This window comes from Chrysochloris asiatica, unplaced genomic scaffold (assembly GCF_000296735.1).
Source record: "Chrysochloris asiatica unplaced genomic scaffold, ChrAsi1.0 scaffold00118, whole genome shotgun sequence".
Taxonomy (NCBI): Eukaryota; Metazoa; Chordata; class Mammalia; order Afrosoricida; family Chrysochloridae; genus Chrysochloris; species Chrysochloris asiatica.
In genome coordinates this window covers 4,372,279-4,388,168 of record NW_006408636.1, presented here as the reverse complement: position 1 = coordinate 4,388,168, position 15,890 = coordinate 4,372,279, and positions in this window count along the sequence as shown.

Sequence of the window (15,890 nt, the reverse complement as noted above, 5' to 3'; positions counted from 1 at the left end):
TAACAGAATACTATGACAAGTTGTACTAAAACAAATTTGGAAAGTTAGAAGAAATGAATACACTTTTAGAAAAACACGACCTACCTAAACTTACACATAGTGAAGCACAAAACTTGAGCAGACCCATAACAAAAGAAGAAATTGATCAGGTCATCACAAAACTCCCAACCAAAAGAAGTCCAGGCCCAGATGGGTTCACTGGTGAGTTCTACAAAACATCAAGGGAAGAGTTGTAACCAATTCTACTCAAATTATTCCAGAACATAGAGTAGAATGGAAAACTTCCTAATACATTTTTTGAAGCAAGCATAACAAAAACCAGGAAAGGATATCACTAAGGAAAAAAAGTATAGACCAATATTCCATAGATGCAAAAGTTCTCAACAAAATCCTAGCCAACAGAATCCAGCAACACATCAAAAAGATAATACATCATGATCAAGTAGGATTAATATCAGGGATGCAAAGATGTTTCAACATTAAAAATGATCAATGTAATCCACCATATAAATAAGAAAAAAAGAAAAGAACCACATGATCGTATCAATTGGTGCAGAAAAGGCATTTGATAAAATCCAACATCCATTCCTGTTAAAAACACTGAACAAATTAGGAATTGAAGGGAAATTCCTCAAGATAATTAAGAGCATATATCCAAAATCAACAGCCTACATTTCTCTCAATGGAAAGAAACTGAAATAATTCCCTCTGCAAACAGGAACCAGACAAGGATACCATTTGTCACCACTCCTATCAATATTGTGCTGGATGTCTTAGAAAGAGCTATATGGCAAGGCAGGGAAATTGAAGGCATCCAAATTGGCAAAGAAGAAGTAAAACTCTCTGTATTTGCAGACAATATGATCCGATATATAGAAACCCCCAAAAACTCAGTAAAAAAAGCTACTTGACCTTATTGGAAGATTCAGCAAAGTGGCAGGATACAAAATCAACATACAAAAAAGTTGAATTCCTCTATACCAATTAAAGACAGCACTGAAAATGACATTAGGAAAGCAATGCCATTAACAATAGCTGCCCAAAGGATGAAATATCTAGTAATAAATGTAAGCAGCAAACCAAAGGAGCTATACAAAGAAAACTACAAAACACGACTATAAGAAACCAAAAGAAACCTACAAAAATGGATGCTTTGTAGCAAAAGTGGGGAGTGGTTGATATTGCAGTCCAGGAGAAGATGTTCCTGAGACCATCAGGGGAGAAGAGCAGAGTATGGAACCCTACCCAGAGACACAGTGACACTAGACATGGAGTCAGAGATGATGACGTGGAAAGATGGATCGGCTGGGAACACTAGACCCACAGAGGGAGAGGGACTGTATGCTGATGACCAGGGGGCAGGTTTGCAGGGTATACTCCTTGGATGGTTGATGATGCATGTAAGGGATTGTAACCATGGTAATGTAATGATACACAATAGGATGAATGTAAATCTAATATTCTCCTATGCAAACTATCATATAATCCACAATAAAACTTTTTTTTTTTAAAGAAGAAATCACATTAGTGATTTCACAACAGAACCAATGGAAATGAAAAGGGTAATAACAGAATTCTCTGAAGAGTTCTACTCAAATAAATTTGAAAATCAAGAGGAGATTAATCCATTTTCAGAAAAATACGACCTACATAAACTTACACAAAATGAAGTAGAAAACTTGAACAGACCTATAACAAAAGACATTGATCATGTCATCAAAGAACTCTCAACCAATAAAGTCCAGATCCAGAAGGCTTCAGGGAAGAGCTGTCACCAATTTTACTCAAATTATTCCAGAATATAGAAAAGGATGGAAAACTTCCTAGTACTTTTTTTTTTTTTTTTAGTTTTATTGTGAATTATGTTATAGTTTACATGGGAGAATATTAGCTTTATATTTATCCTATCATATATCATTTCATTGCCATCGTTACAATCCCCTCCATGCATCCTCAGCCAACCAAAGGGTATACTCTGCAAGCCAGCCCCCTAGTAGTAATCACATAGCCCCTCTCCCTCTCTGGGTCTAAAGTCCCCAGCCACTCCATCTCTTCACGTCATCTTCTCTGCCTTTACATCTGGCGTCGCTGCTTCTCTAAGAAGCATTCCGTTCTCCACTCTTCTCCCTTGATGGTCCCAGGGACCTCTGCTCCCAGACTGCAAAGTCAATCATTCCCCTCCTTTGCTACAAAACGTCTACCTTTACATTTCCAACCTTCACAGTCAGTCCTGATAACAATTATTCACTATTGTATCACAAGAGACCTATCTGATCTCCTTTCATCAGCTCCACCCAGACAGATTGGATACTACTCAGAAGAGATTCTACCTTCCTCCGCACCCTCTGGATCTAGGCTAACCCTTGAAAGCTTGTAAGCCAGACACTTCTTGCCTTTGTATGCCCCCACCCCCATTTTGGGTAACCAATGTCCAAGTTGCCCATCCCTGTCTAATCTGTGTATAGAGGGGGAGGGAATGATCCTCACTGTAAAGATTTGTTCCCTCTTTTGAGCTACTGCATCCATAGATATAGGTCAAGTTCATCAAATTTTATCAGATTACTATTTTTTTCCTCTTCTTTCTTCTTCTAGTTGAGCTCTGATCATTCAGTCATTGAAGCTAGGCCAAGTGGGTATTATCTGCAAGTGTGGGTGTTCTTATGCCTATGCCCTCTCTTCTTATCAGCTGGACGCTTCACTCTCCACTCTAGTCCTCTGTGGCTATGTCACTGACTCTGGGTCCAAGAGTTCCCAAGTCTTTCCACACGTCTGGCCAAACCTGGTCTCCACCACCCTCACGGGAGTCTATTGAACATTGTAGGGCTTAGCTCGCAGCTTCATTTTTGTTATTCCCTCACTTCTCCTTATCGGTGACAAACGAGGTCACCAATCAGAGCATGTATCCCCATTGAGTCTTAGTCTTGGAAAGGGGTTTGGCATAACCACTTGCCTTGATGTCTTCTGGGTGAAAAACTTGCTTGTTCTTTTAATAATTAGTTGGACTGCCGTTATTATTTTGTATTTTTCCTGTCAATCTATTTTTCAAGAAGTATTTTCTGTTAATCTAGCCACTCCAGGTTGCTCTGCGTATCCTTTCAAATGGAAATTTTCCACCTTAGAAGATTCTGGATGCGGTTCAGGATTCCACCTATCGTTTTATGTAATGCAGAGGCTCCACAGGAAGCCTCCTTCACTGGGCAAGTTGTAGCTCCATTTTAAGTATTACAATCCGTTTTAGGCAGAAGACGGACTTACAAGCTTTCTATGGTGATATTTCTGGCTTTTCCTTTATCTTACCCTTAAGTGGCTATTTTATAATGGTATGCCAGAGAAACCATGATTCAAAAGACAGCCAAGCATCTTAACATTCCCCCACCTTTTGCCCATTCCAACCATGTCTCAATCCCTGTATCCCAGAGCCCTGTTGTTCCAAAGTTGTGTATACATTTTTATTTACCTCTGTCCAACTTAGCTCATGCAAATCTGCGTAATTGTTTTCTCATCCATTTTGTTCTGCCATTTCCCTTAACCTTCTTGTGTATTTGCCCCCCTCCCTCTCACCCAAACTATCCTGTGTCTATTCCCTACCCTGTGCTCCACTTTCCATTCCTCACCCCACCCCCCACATCCCAGTAACTAGAAAATAACACACACCTTTAGTATGGGTTCTTTTGCTTAGTCTTTTACAGTAGTGGTCCTATGCAGTATTTCTCCTTTTGTGACTGACTAATTTCATTCAACATAATGTTCTAAAGGTTCATCCATGTTATGCGGTGGCTTGCAGCCTCCTTGTTATTCTTCAAGGTAGCATAATATTCCATTATGTGTATGTACCATAGTTTGTTCATCCATTCTTCAATTGATGGGCACTTAGCCTATCTCCATCATTTTGCTATTGTAAATAGTGCTGGTATGAACATTGGTATGCATATATCTACTCATGTTATGGCTCATTTTTCTTTTGGGTAAATACCAAGTAGAGGAATTGCTGGATCATAAGGTATTTCTACTTTCAAACTTCTAAGGAAGCTCCATATTGCTTTCCAGAGTGGTTGGACCATTTCGCTATCCCACCAGCAATCCAGGAGCATCCCAGTCTCCCCACATTCTCTCCAGCATTTATTGTTCTATATATTTTTTTCTGTTATTGCTGGTATGAGATGATATTTCATTTTTGTTTTGATTTGCATCTTTCTTATCTGTACCTGGACCAAGAGGCACTTGTTTGAAAAGAACATGAGAACACTGAATGGATTAAAATTAAGAAAGGTGTGTGACAAGTTTCTATTCTTTCACCATATGTACTCAGTCTGTATGCTGAACAAATAAATTGAGAAGTTGGGTTATATGAAGAAAAATGTGGCATCAGGATTAGAGAAAGACTAATTAACACCCTGTGGTATGCAGATTATGAAACCTTGCTTGCTGAAAATGAAGAGGATTTATAACATTTACGGATGAAGATCAAAGAGCACAGCCTTAGGAGAAGAGACACCAAGGTAAGTGGTCAGGACCCTAAGGACAAACCCCATTCCAAGACTAAGACTCAATGGGAATACACACTCTGATTGGTCACCACGTTTGTCACTAAGAAGGGGAAGAGAGGGAAAAACAACAATGAAGCTGCGAGCTAAGCCTTACAATGTTCAATAGACCCCTCTAAACCCAGGTAGAGACGTAGTTGGCCAGCAGTGTGGCAAGACCTGGGGACTCTTGAGCCCAGAGTCAGTGACATAGCCACAGAAGACTAGAGTGGAGAATGAAGCATCCAGCTGATAAGAAGAGAAGGCACATACATAAGAACACCCCCACTTGCAGATAATATTCACTTGACCTGGCTTCAATGACTGGGTGATCAGAGTTCATCAAGAAGAAGAAAAAAAGAGGAAAAAAAGAGTAATCTGATACAATTTGATGAACTTGACCTACACCTATGAATTCAATAGCTCAAAAGAGGGAACAAGTATTTTCAGCTAGGATTATTACCACCTCCTCCATACACAGAGTAGACTGGGATGTGCAACTTGTACATTGGCTACCCAAAATGGGGAGGGGCACTACAAAGGCAAAAAATGACTGGCTTACAAGCTTTCAAGAGGGATCCTAGATCCAGAGGGCATGGAGGAAGGTAGAATCTCTTCTGAGTAGTATCCAATCTCTCTGGGTGGGGCTGATGAAAGGAGTTGTGAATAGTCTCTTGTCATACAATAGTGAATAATTGTTATCAGGACTGATTGTGTGGGTTAGAAATGTAAAGGTAGACATTTTGTAGCAAAGGAGGCGAGTGATTGACTTTGCAGTGTAGAAGCAGAAATCCATGGAACCATCAAGGGAGAAGAGCAGAGAACAGGTCCCGACCCAGAGAAGCAGTGACTCCAGAGATGGAGGCAGAAACGATGACATGGAGAGATGGAGTGGCTAGGGACTTTAGACCCAGAGAGGGAGAGGGACTGTGTGCTGAAGATCGGGGAGCTGGCTTGCAAGGTATACCCTTTGGTTGGTTGATGATGCATGGAGGGGATTGTAACCATGCCAATGAAACAATATATGATAGGATAAACGTAAAGCTAATGTTCTCCCATGTAAATTATCATATAATTCACAATTAAACATTATAAAAAAAGAGGACAGCCTTCGGTGTGGATTCCATCTCAATGTCAAGAAAACAAAAATCTTCACTACGTTACTAATAAACAACATTATTGTCAACGGAGAAAAGATTGGTGTTGTCAAGGACTTCATTCTTCTTGGATCAACTATCAACACTCATGGAAGCAGCAGTCAAGAAATCAAACGATGTATTGTGTTAGGCAAATCTGCTTCACAAGACCTTTTTTGGAGTGTTGAAGAGCAAGGATGTCAGCTTGAGTACTAATTTGCACCTGACCCAAGCCTTGGCATTTTCAGTAATCTCATTTGCATGTGAAAGCTGGACATTGAATAAGGAAGGCTGTAGAAGAATTGATGCTTTTGAGTTGTGGTGTTGGAGGAGAATATTGAAAGTGCCAAGAGCTGCCTAAAGAACCAATAGACCTGTTTTGGAAGAAGTGCAGCCAGAGTGCTCCTTGGAGGCCAAGATGGCCAAACTTCATCTCTCAAACTTCGGACATATTGTCAGGAGGGACTAGTCGCTGGATAAGGATATCATGTTTGGAAAGGTGTAGAGTCAGAGAAAAAGAGGGAGACCCCCAACCATATGTATTGGCCAAATGGCAGCATCGATGGACTCAAGCATGGCAATGGTACTGAGGTTGGCCCAGGTTTGTGCAGTGTTTCATTCTACTGTGCATAGGGTCACTATGAGTCTGTACCAACTCGATGGCACCTAACAACAACAACAATGGCTAGTGATCATAAACATTTCTTCATATGTTTGTTGGCTGCCTGAATCTCCTCATTGTTGAAGTGTCTGTTCATGTCCTATGCCCATTTTTTAATTGAGTTATTTGTCTTTTTCTTGTAGTGGTGCTGTAGTTTCCTATATATTTCAGAAATAAGTCCCTTGTATGATGTGTTATTGCAAAAGATTTTTTTCCCATTCTGTGGGTTCCCTTTTGACTTTTTGGTGAAATCTTATGATGCACATATGTTTTTAATTTTTAGTATGTCCCAATCATCTATTTTGTCTATTTTTGTTTGTGTAATTTTCAAAATGTTTGGTAGTCTGTGTATTCCCTGAATTTGTGCCCCCAAATTTGTTCCTATTTTTTTTTTAATGATGGCCTTCAAAATTCTGGGATTCACATTTAGGTCTTTAATGCATGCTGAGTTGGTTTTTGTATAAGGCATGAGGTGAAGGTTTTGTTTCAATCTTTTGCATATTGCTTTCCAGTTCTGCCAGCACCTCTGTTGAAGAGAATATCATGCCCTATGGGATATATTTAGGTACTTTGTCAAAAATCAGTTGGCTGTATGTGGATGGGTCAATTTCTGGATTCTCAATTCTGCTCCATTGATCAATGTCTCTTTCATTGTACCAGTACCAGGTTGTTTTGACCACTGTAGCTGTGTTATAAAATTTGAAGTCGGGGAGTGAGAGGTTTCCAACCTTATCCTTCTTCTTTTTATTGTAATGCTTTATTGTGAATTATATGATCGTTTACATGAGAGAACATTAGCCTCACATTCATCCTATTGTATATCATTTCATTGCCATGGTTTAAATCCCCATCCATGCATCATCAGCCAACCATAGGGTATACCCTGCAAGCCTGCTCCCTGGTCGTCAGCACACAGTCCCTCTCCCTCTCTGGATTCAAAGTCCCCAGCTGCTCCATCTCTCCACGTCATTATCTCTGCCTCCATCTTTGGCATCACTGATTCTCTAGGTAGGGTTCCACTCTCCGCTCTTGATTTTTGATGTTCCCAGCCACCTCTGCAAAGCTAATCACTCCCTTCTTTTTGCCACAAAACATCTATCTTTATATTTCTAACCCACACAATCAGTCCTGATAACAATCATTCACTATTGTATCACAATAGACCTATCGTCATCTCTTTTCATCAGCCCCTCCTCAACACTACTCAGTGGAGATTCTATCTTGCTCCACACACTCTGGATATAGGTTCCCTCTTGAAAGCTTATAAGCCAGTACTTCTTACCTATGTAGCCTCCCCATTCTGGATAACCAGTGTCCAAGTTGCCCATTCCTGTCCACTCCATGTATGGAGGGTGTGAGAATGATCCTCGCTGTGAAGATTTCTTCCCTCTTTTGAGCTACTTCATGCATAGGTGTAGGTAAAGTTCATCAAATTGTATCAGATTACTTTTTTTTTTTTTTTCCTTTTCTTTCTTCTAGTTGAGCGCTGATCATCCAGTCATTGAAGCCAAGTCAAGTGGGTATTATCTGCAAGTGTGGGTATTCTTATGCATGTGCCCTCTGTTCTTATCAGCTGAACGTTTCACTCTCCACTCTAGTCTTCTGTGGCTATGTTACTGACTCTGGGCTCAAGTGTCTCCAGGTCTTGCCACATTGCTGGCCAACCAGGTCTCCACCTGGGTTCACAGGAGTCTATTGAATGAATGTTGTAGGGCTTAGCTTGTAGCTTCATTGCTGTTTTTACCTCACTTCCCCTTATCAGTGATGAAAGTGGTCACCAATCAGAGCATGTATTCCCATTGCATGTTAGTCTTAGAAGGAGGTTTGCCCTAAGGTGACCCAACCACTTGCCTTGATGTCTCCTGGGTGAGCCACTGGTTTGTTCTTGTAGCAATCAGTTGGTTTGCTTATATTGTTTTGTGTTTTTCCTGTCTGTCTTTCTTTCAAGAAGTATCTTCTGTTCTTCTGGCCACTCCAGGCTGGTCTGCTTGTTCTTTCAAGTGGAAATTTCCTACCTCAGAAGATTCTGGATGCTATTCAGTATTCCACCTATTGACTTATGTAATGCAGAGGCTCCACAGGAAGCCTCCTTCACTGGGCACGTTGTAGCCCCATTTTAGTTATTCTTATCAGTTATAGGTAGAAGACAGACTTACAAGCTTTCTATAGTGATATATCTGGCTATTCCTTTCTCTCCCCCTCAGGTGACTGTTGTATGCCAAGGAAACCAAGATTCGAAAGACAGCCAAGGATCTTAATATTATTTCCCCCCCTTTCCCCATTCCAACCATGTGTCAATTCCTGTATCCCAGAGCTCTGTTTTTCCAAGGTTGTGCAGCTGTTGTTGTTGTTAAGTGCTGTCGAGTCAGTTCCGACCCATAGCAACCCTGTATAGGGTTTCCGAGACTGTAAATTTTACGGGAGCAGAAAGCCTCATCTTTCTCCCACAGAGCAGCTGGTAGTTTCCAACTGCTGACCTTGTGATTCGCAGCCCGATTTGTAACCACTACACTACCAGAGCTCCTTAAGGTTGTGCATATGTCATTATTTACCTCTGTCCCACTTCGCTTTGCATTCATTTACATTCAAGCCTTTAATTTCTTTATCATGCTGTATACCTCTGGCTAAAAACTTCCAGCACAATATTGAATAGGAGTGGTGACAAAGGGCATCCGTGTCTGGTTCCTGTTCACAGAGAGAAGGCTTTCAGTTTCTCTCCATTGAGAGTGATATAGGCTGTTGGTTTTGTTTATGTTTATATGCTCTTGATTATGTTGAGGAATTTCCCTTCAATTTCTACTTTGTTGCGTGTTTTTATCAGGAATGGATTTTGGATTTTGTCAAATGCCTTTTCTGCATCATTCAATATGATCATGTGGTTCTTTCCCTTTTTCTTATATACATGGTGGATTGTGTTGATTGTTTTTCTAATGTTCAACCATCCTTGCATCCCTTTTATGAAACCCACTTGGTAATGATGTATTTTTTTGTTGTTGTGCTGCTGGATTATGTTGGCTAGGATTTTGTTGAGATTTTTTGCATTTATGTTCATGAGGGATATTGGTCTATGGTTTTCTTTCTTAGTGATGTCCTTCACTGGTTTGGGTATGAGGGTTATTCTTGCTTCATAAAATGTATTAGGAAGTTTTCTATCTTCATCTATATTCTGGAATAATCTGAGTAGAGTTGGTGACAGTTCTTTCCTGAATGTTTGGTAGAACTCACTAGTGAAAACATCTGGGCCTGGACTTCTTTTTGATTAGGAGTTTTTTGATGACCTGATCAATTTCTTCTTTTGTTATGGGTTTGTTCTACCTTTGTACTTCATTCTGAATAAGTTTAGGTAGGTCATGTATTTCTAGAAATATATCCATCTCTTCTAGGTTTTCAAATTTATTGGAGTACAACTCTTCATGGTTGTTGTTGTTGTTAGGTACCATTGCATCGGTACCCACCCATAGCAACCTTATGCATAGCAGAACGGAACATTGCATGATCCTGTGCCAACCTCACTATTGTTGCCACGCTTGAGTCCATCGATGCTGCCACTTGGCCATTCCATCTCGTTGGGGGGTCTTCCTCTTATCCTCTGACCCTCCAACTTACCAAACATGATATCCTTCTCCAGCGATTGGTCCCTCCTGGCAATATGTCCAAAGTATGAGAGATGCAGTTTCGTCAGCTTGGCCTCTAAGGAGCACAATGCATGCCCTTATTCCAAAACGAATCTATTGGTTCTTTTGGCAGCCAATGGCACTTTCAATATTCTCCTCCAACACCATAACTCAAAGGCATCAATTCTTCGATGGTCTTCCTTATTCACTGTCCAGCTTTCGCCTGCATATAAGGTTATTGAAAACACCACGGCTTGGGTCAGGTGCACCTTAGTCCTCAAACTGACAACTTTGCTCTTCAACACTTTAAAAAGTGCAGCAGATTTGCTTAATGCAAAACATCGTTTTATCTCTTGACTGCTGCTTCCGTGAGTGTTGATAGTTGATCCAAGAAGAATGAAATCCTTGACAACATCAATCTTTTCTCCTTTGATCATAATGATATCCCTCATTCCATGTCGTCTTCTAAATCCAGCTTAAACTGCTGGAAGTTCTCTGTCAATGTATGACTGTAGCCATTTCTGTGTTACCATCAGCCAAACTTTTCTTGCATGAGATATCAAGGAGATTGTCTGATGATTTCTGCATTTCATTGGGTCACCTCTCTTTGGAATAGACACAAAAATGGATCTCTTCCAATCAGTCAGGCAGATAGTTGTCTTCCAAATTTCTTGGTATAATTGAGTAAGTGCCTCCTGTGCTGCCTCACTTTCTTGAAATATTTCACTTTTTATTCCATCAATTACTGGTGACTTGTTCTTTGCCAATTCCTTCAGTGCACCTTGGACTTCCTCACTAAGTATCATTGGCTCTTGATCATATGCTAACACTTTTTTTTTTTTAAATGTATATTTGTTTTTTTCTTAAATGTTTTATTGTGAATTATGTGATAGTTTACATGGGGGAATATTAGTTTTACATTCATTCTATCATATATCGTCTCATTGCCACAGTTACAATCCTCTTCATGCATCATCAACCAACCAAAGGGTAAACACTGCAAGCCTGCCCCCAACACTCCCAGGTCTTCGGCAAACAGTCCATCTCCCTCTCTGGATCTAAAGTCCCCAGCTGCTCCATGGCTCCACGTCATCGTCTCTGCCTCCATCTCAGGCATCTCTGCTACTCTGGGTAGGTCCCACTCTCAGCTCTTCTCCGTTGATTGTCCTAGGGACCTCCACTCATAGACTGGAAAGTCAATCACTCCCCTCTTTGCTATAAAATGTCTACCTTTACATTTCCAACCCTCACAATCAGTCCTGATAACAATTATTCCCTATTGTATCACAAGAGACCCATTTGCATTTCATTTCATCAGCCACACCTAGACAGATTGGATACTACTCACTGGAAATTCTACCTTCCTCTGGGCCCTCTGGATCTAGGTTCCCTCTTGAAAGCTTGTAAGCCAGTCACTTCTTGCCTTTGTAGCCCCCCACCCCCCATATAAGGTAGCCAATATCCAAGTTGCCCATCCCTGTCTACTCTGTGTGTAGAGGGTGTGGGAATGATTCTTGCTGTAAGGATTTGTTCCCTCTTTTGAGCTACTACTTCCACAGGTGTAGGTCAAGTTCATAAAATTGTATCATAATACTTTGTTTTCCTCTTCTTTCTTCTTCTGGTTGAGTTCTGATCACCCAGTCATTGAAGCCAGGTCAAGTGGGTATTATCTGCAAGTGTGGGTATTCTTGTGCATATTCCCTCTCTTCTTCTCAGCTGGATGCTTCACTCTCCACTCTAGTCCTCTGTGGCTATTTCACTGACTCTGAGCCCAAGAGTCCCCAGGTCTTGCCACACTTGCTGGCCAACCAGGTCTTCACCCAGGTTCACAGAAGTCTATTGAACATTGTAGGGCTTAGCTCGCTGCTTCATTGCTATTTTTCCCTTACTTCCCCTTATTGGTGATGAGTGTGGTCACCAATCAGAGCGTTTATTCCAACTGAGTCTTAATCTTGGAAGAGGGTTTGCACTGAGGGGACCCAACCACTTGCCTTTATGTCTCCTGGACAAGCAACTTGCTTGTTCTTGTAGTAACAGTTGGTCTGCCTATGTTGTTTTGTATTTTTCCTGTAGGTCTTTCTTTCAAGAAGTATCTTCTGTTCTTCTAACCACTCCAAGCTGCTTTGCTTGTCCTTTCAAGTGGGAATTTCCCATCTCTGGAGATCTGGATGTTGTTCATACTTCCACCTATAGTCTTATGTATTGCAGAGGCTCCACAGGAAGCTTCCTTCACTGGGCACATTGTAGCCCCGTTTTAGGTATTCCAATCAGTTATAGGCAGAAGACTGACTTACAAGCTTTCTATGGTGATGTTTCTGGCTATTCCTTTCTCTCCCAATTCAGTGTCTATTTTATAATATAATGCAAGGAAAACCAAGATTCAAAAGACAGACAAGCATCTTAACATTATTTCCCTCATTTTCCCCATTCCAACCATGTCTCAATCTCTGTATCCCAGAGCCAAGTTTGTGCATACATCATTATTTACTTCTGTCCCACTTAGCCCATTCAGACCTGCCTAATTGTTCTCCCATCTGCTTTGTTCTTCCATTCCCCTCTCCCTTCTTATATATTGCCCCCCTCCCCAGCACCCAAACTATCCTGTGCATATGCTAACTCTTGAAATGGTTGTATATTAACCATTTCCTTTTGGTACTGTGACTCTGTGTATTCCTTCCATCTTCTCTTGATGCTTTCTGCTTCATTCAATAATTTGCCGAGAATCTTTCAATAATAAAAATTGAGGCTTGAATTTTTTCTTCAGTTCCCCCAGTTCGAGAAATGCTGAGCGTGTTCTTTCTTTTTGGCATTCTGATTCCAGATCTTTGCACATTTTATTGTAATATTTGCCTTTATCTTCTCAAGCTGATCTTTGAAATTTTCAGCTCTTGGACCCCCTCATTTCTTCCATTTGCTTTAACATCTCTACGATGGAGAGCAAGTTTCAGTGTCTCTTCTGATATCCATTTTGACCTTTTCCTTCTTTCTTTCTTGTCTTCTCAATGACGTTTTGCTTTCTTCATGTATGATGTTCCTGATGTCATCCCACAACTCTTTTAGTCTTTGGTATTTAGTGGTTAATGTATCAAATCTGTTCTTCAGATGATCTCTACATTCAGGTGGGATATATTCAGGTTCATATTTTGACTATTGTGGACTTGTTTTAATTTTCTTCAGCTTCAGTTTGAATTTGCATATGAGTACTTGATGCTCTGTTTCACAGTTTTCCCCTGGCCTTGTTTTCACTGATTATATGGAGATTTCCATCTTCTCTTTCCGCAGATGTTGTCAGTTTGATTTCTATGTTTTCCATCTGGCAAGGTTCCTGTGTATAGTCATCTATTATGCTGTCTAAAGAAGGTACTTGAAATGAACAAATCATTGGTTTTGCAGAATTCTATCATGCATTCTCCAGCATCATTTTTATCACCAAGGCCATATTTTCCAACTAGTGTTCCCAACCTTTGCATTCTAACCCCCAGTAATGATCAATACATCTTGATTGCATGTTTGATCAATTTCAGATTGAAGAAGTTGGTAGAATTATTCTAATTCATCTTAACTGGCTTTAGTGGTTGGTGTGTAAATTTGAATAATAGTGGTTATTAACTGGGCTTCCTTGTAGGCGCATGGATATTATCCTATCACAGACAGCGTTGTACCTCATGACTGATCTGGATATTTTCTTTTTGAGAATGAATGCAACATCATTCCTCTTCAATTTGTCATTATCGGCATAGGAAACCATATGGTTGTCAGATTCAAAATGGCCAATATCAGTCCATTTCAGCTCACTAATGCCTAAGATATCGATGTTTATTCGTTCCATTTCATTTTTGACAACTTCCAATTTTCTGCGATTCATACTTTGTACATTCAATGTTCTGATTTTCAATGGATGTTTACAGCTGTTTCTCTTCATTTTGAGTTGGGCCCCATCAGCAAATGAAGGTCCTGCGGGTTTTTCTCCCACGAGCTTTACTCCATTCGCGTTATTATGATCAACTCTATTTTGAGATGGCAGCTCTTCCCCAGTTGCATTTTGAGTGCCTTCCAACCTAAGGGACTTATTTTCTGGCACTATATCTGACAGTGTTTTTCTGCTATTCATAAGATTTTCAGTGACTAAAGATTCGGAAGTAGTTCGTCACTCTTTCTTCCTAGTCTGTCTTTGGCTCGAAGTTCATCTGAAACCTTTCCACCATGGGTGACCCTGCTGGTTATTTAAAATACTGATGACATTTTAAATACAACTAAATATAACTCTTCGTAGTTTTCTGTTATTATCCTTTTGATTTCGTTTGGTTCCATGGTGACATTGCCCATGTGGTTTCTAATGCAAGTTATTTGTGTCCTCCCCTCTTTTCTTTTGTTACTTTTGCCAGTGGTTTGCAATTTTATTAATCCTTTCAAAGAACCAGCTTCTTGTCCTGTTGATTCTTTCTATAGTTTTTCTGTTTTCCATCTCATTTATTTCTATTCTTATCTTTATTATTTCCTTTTTTTTTTTTTTGGTGACTGTAGGTTCCCTCTTCTGGTATGCTTCTAATTGTTAGAGATGCTGTGTTAATGCATTAATTTTGTTTCTTTCCTCTTTTGGGATGTGTGAATTTTTTGCAATAAGTTGTCCTCTCAGCACTGCTTTCGTGTGTCCCAGATTTTGGTATGTTGTGTCTTCATTATCATTTATTTCTAGGAACTTTGTGAATTCATGTTTAATTTCTTCTTTTACCCAGTCGCTTTTTAGCAGGATGATGTTCAGTTTCCACGTGTTCGACTTTATTTCCTTGGTCTTCTTATTGTTGATTTCTAGTTTTATAGCATTGTGGTCTGGAAACATACTTTGTAGAATTTTGATGTTTGTAAATTTATGGAGGCTTGCTTTGTCACCTAACACGTGGTCAATTCTAGAAAACGTTCCATGCGCACTGGAGAAGAATGTATATTGTGCTGCTGTTGGGTTGAATTCTCTGTATACATCTATGGGATCAAGCTGGTTGATTGTGTCGTTTAGTTCCTCTGTAACTTTGTCAAGTTTCTTTCTGGTTGTTCTGTCCCTTTCCGAAACTGGCATACTAAAATTTCTCACTATAATTGTAGATTTGCCTATTTCTTTCTTCAGTTCTAGTAAAGTTTTCTTCATGTATCTTGATGCTCTTTCATTGGAAGCGTAGATATTTATTATGGTTATATCATCTTGCTCAATTGACCCTTTGATCATGGGATAGTGTCCTTCTTTGACTCTGATGCTGGTTTTTATCTTAAAGTTTACTTTGTTGGAGATTAGTATTGCCACTCCTGCTTGTTTATTGTTGCAGTTAGCTTGGTATATATATTTTTCATCCTTTAATATTTAGTCTGTTTTTGTCTTTGTGTGTAAGGCGTGTCTCTTGCATGCAGCATATTGAAGGATCTTCTTTTCTTATCCATTCTACCATTCTCTGTCTCTTCTCTGGTGCATTCAATACATTGACATTCATTGTAATTTTCTATAGGTATGAATTAATTACTACCATTATGTTTGTTTTTTGTGTTGTTGCTGCTTTCTTTGTTCTGTGTGGCCTTCTTTGCTGAGTTCATGCTCTTTGTGTTCTTTCTTGTGAGTTTCCTCACAGTTTTAATGTTTCCATGTTCTTCTTGGATTTTCATTTTCTTGGTGTATTGTGAAGTGTTAATTTTCTTTGAGGTTACCTTGTAGATCATTAACTTTTCCCTTCATTTATTGCAGTCTGTTTTATCCTGTAATCTACCTGATGTTCTCACCATCTGGATCTCTGTTCCTAAGTGTTTACCTTCATTTATATTTTAATTGTTTTGATCATTGACTGAACTCCCAGATTCTTCTTCTTAAACAGTGTTTTTCTTATTCTGGGTCTCTTTCCTTTCCATATAAAGTTTGTCATTGTTTTTTCCATCTCTTTGTAGAATGTCATTAGAATCTGTATTGGGATTGCAT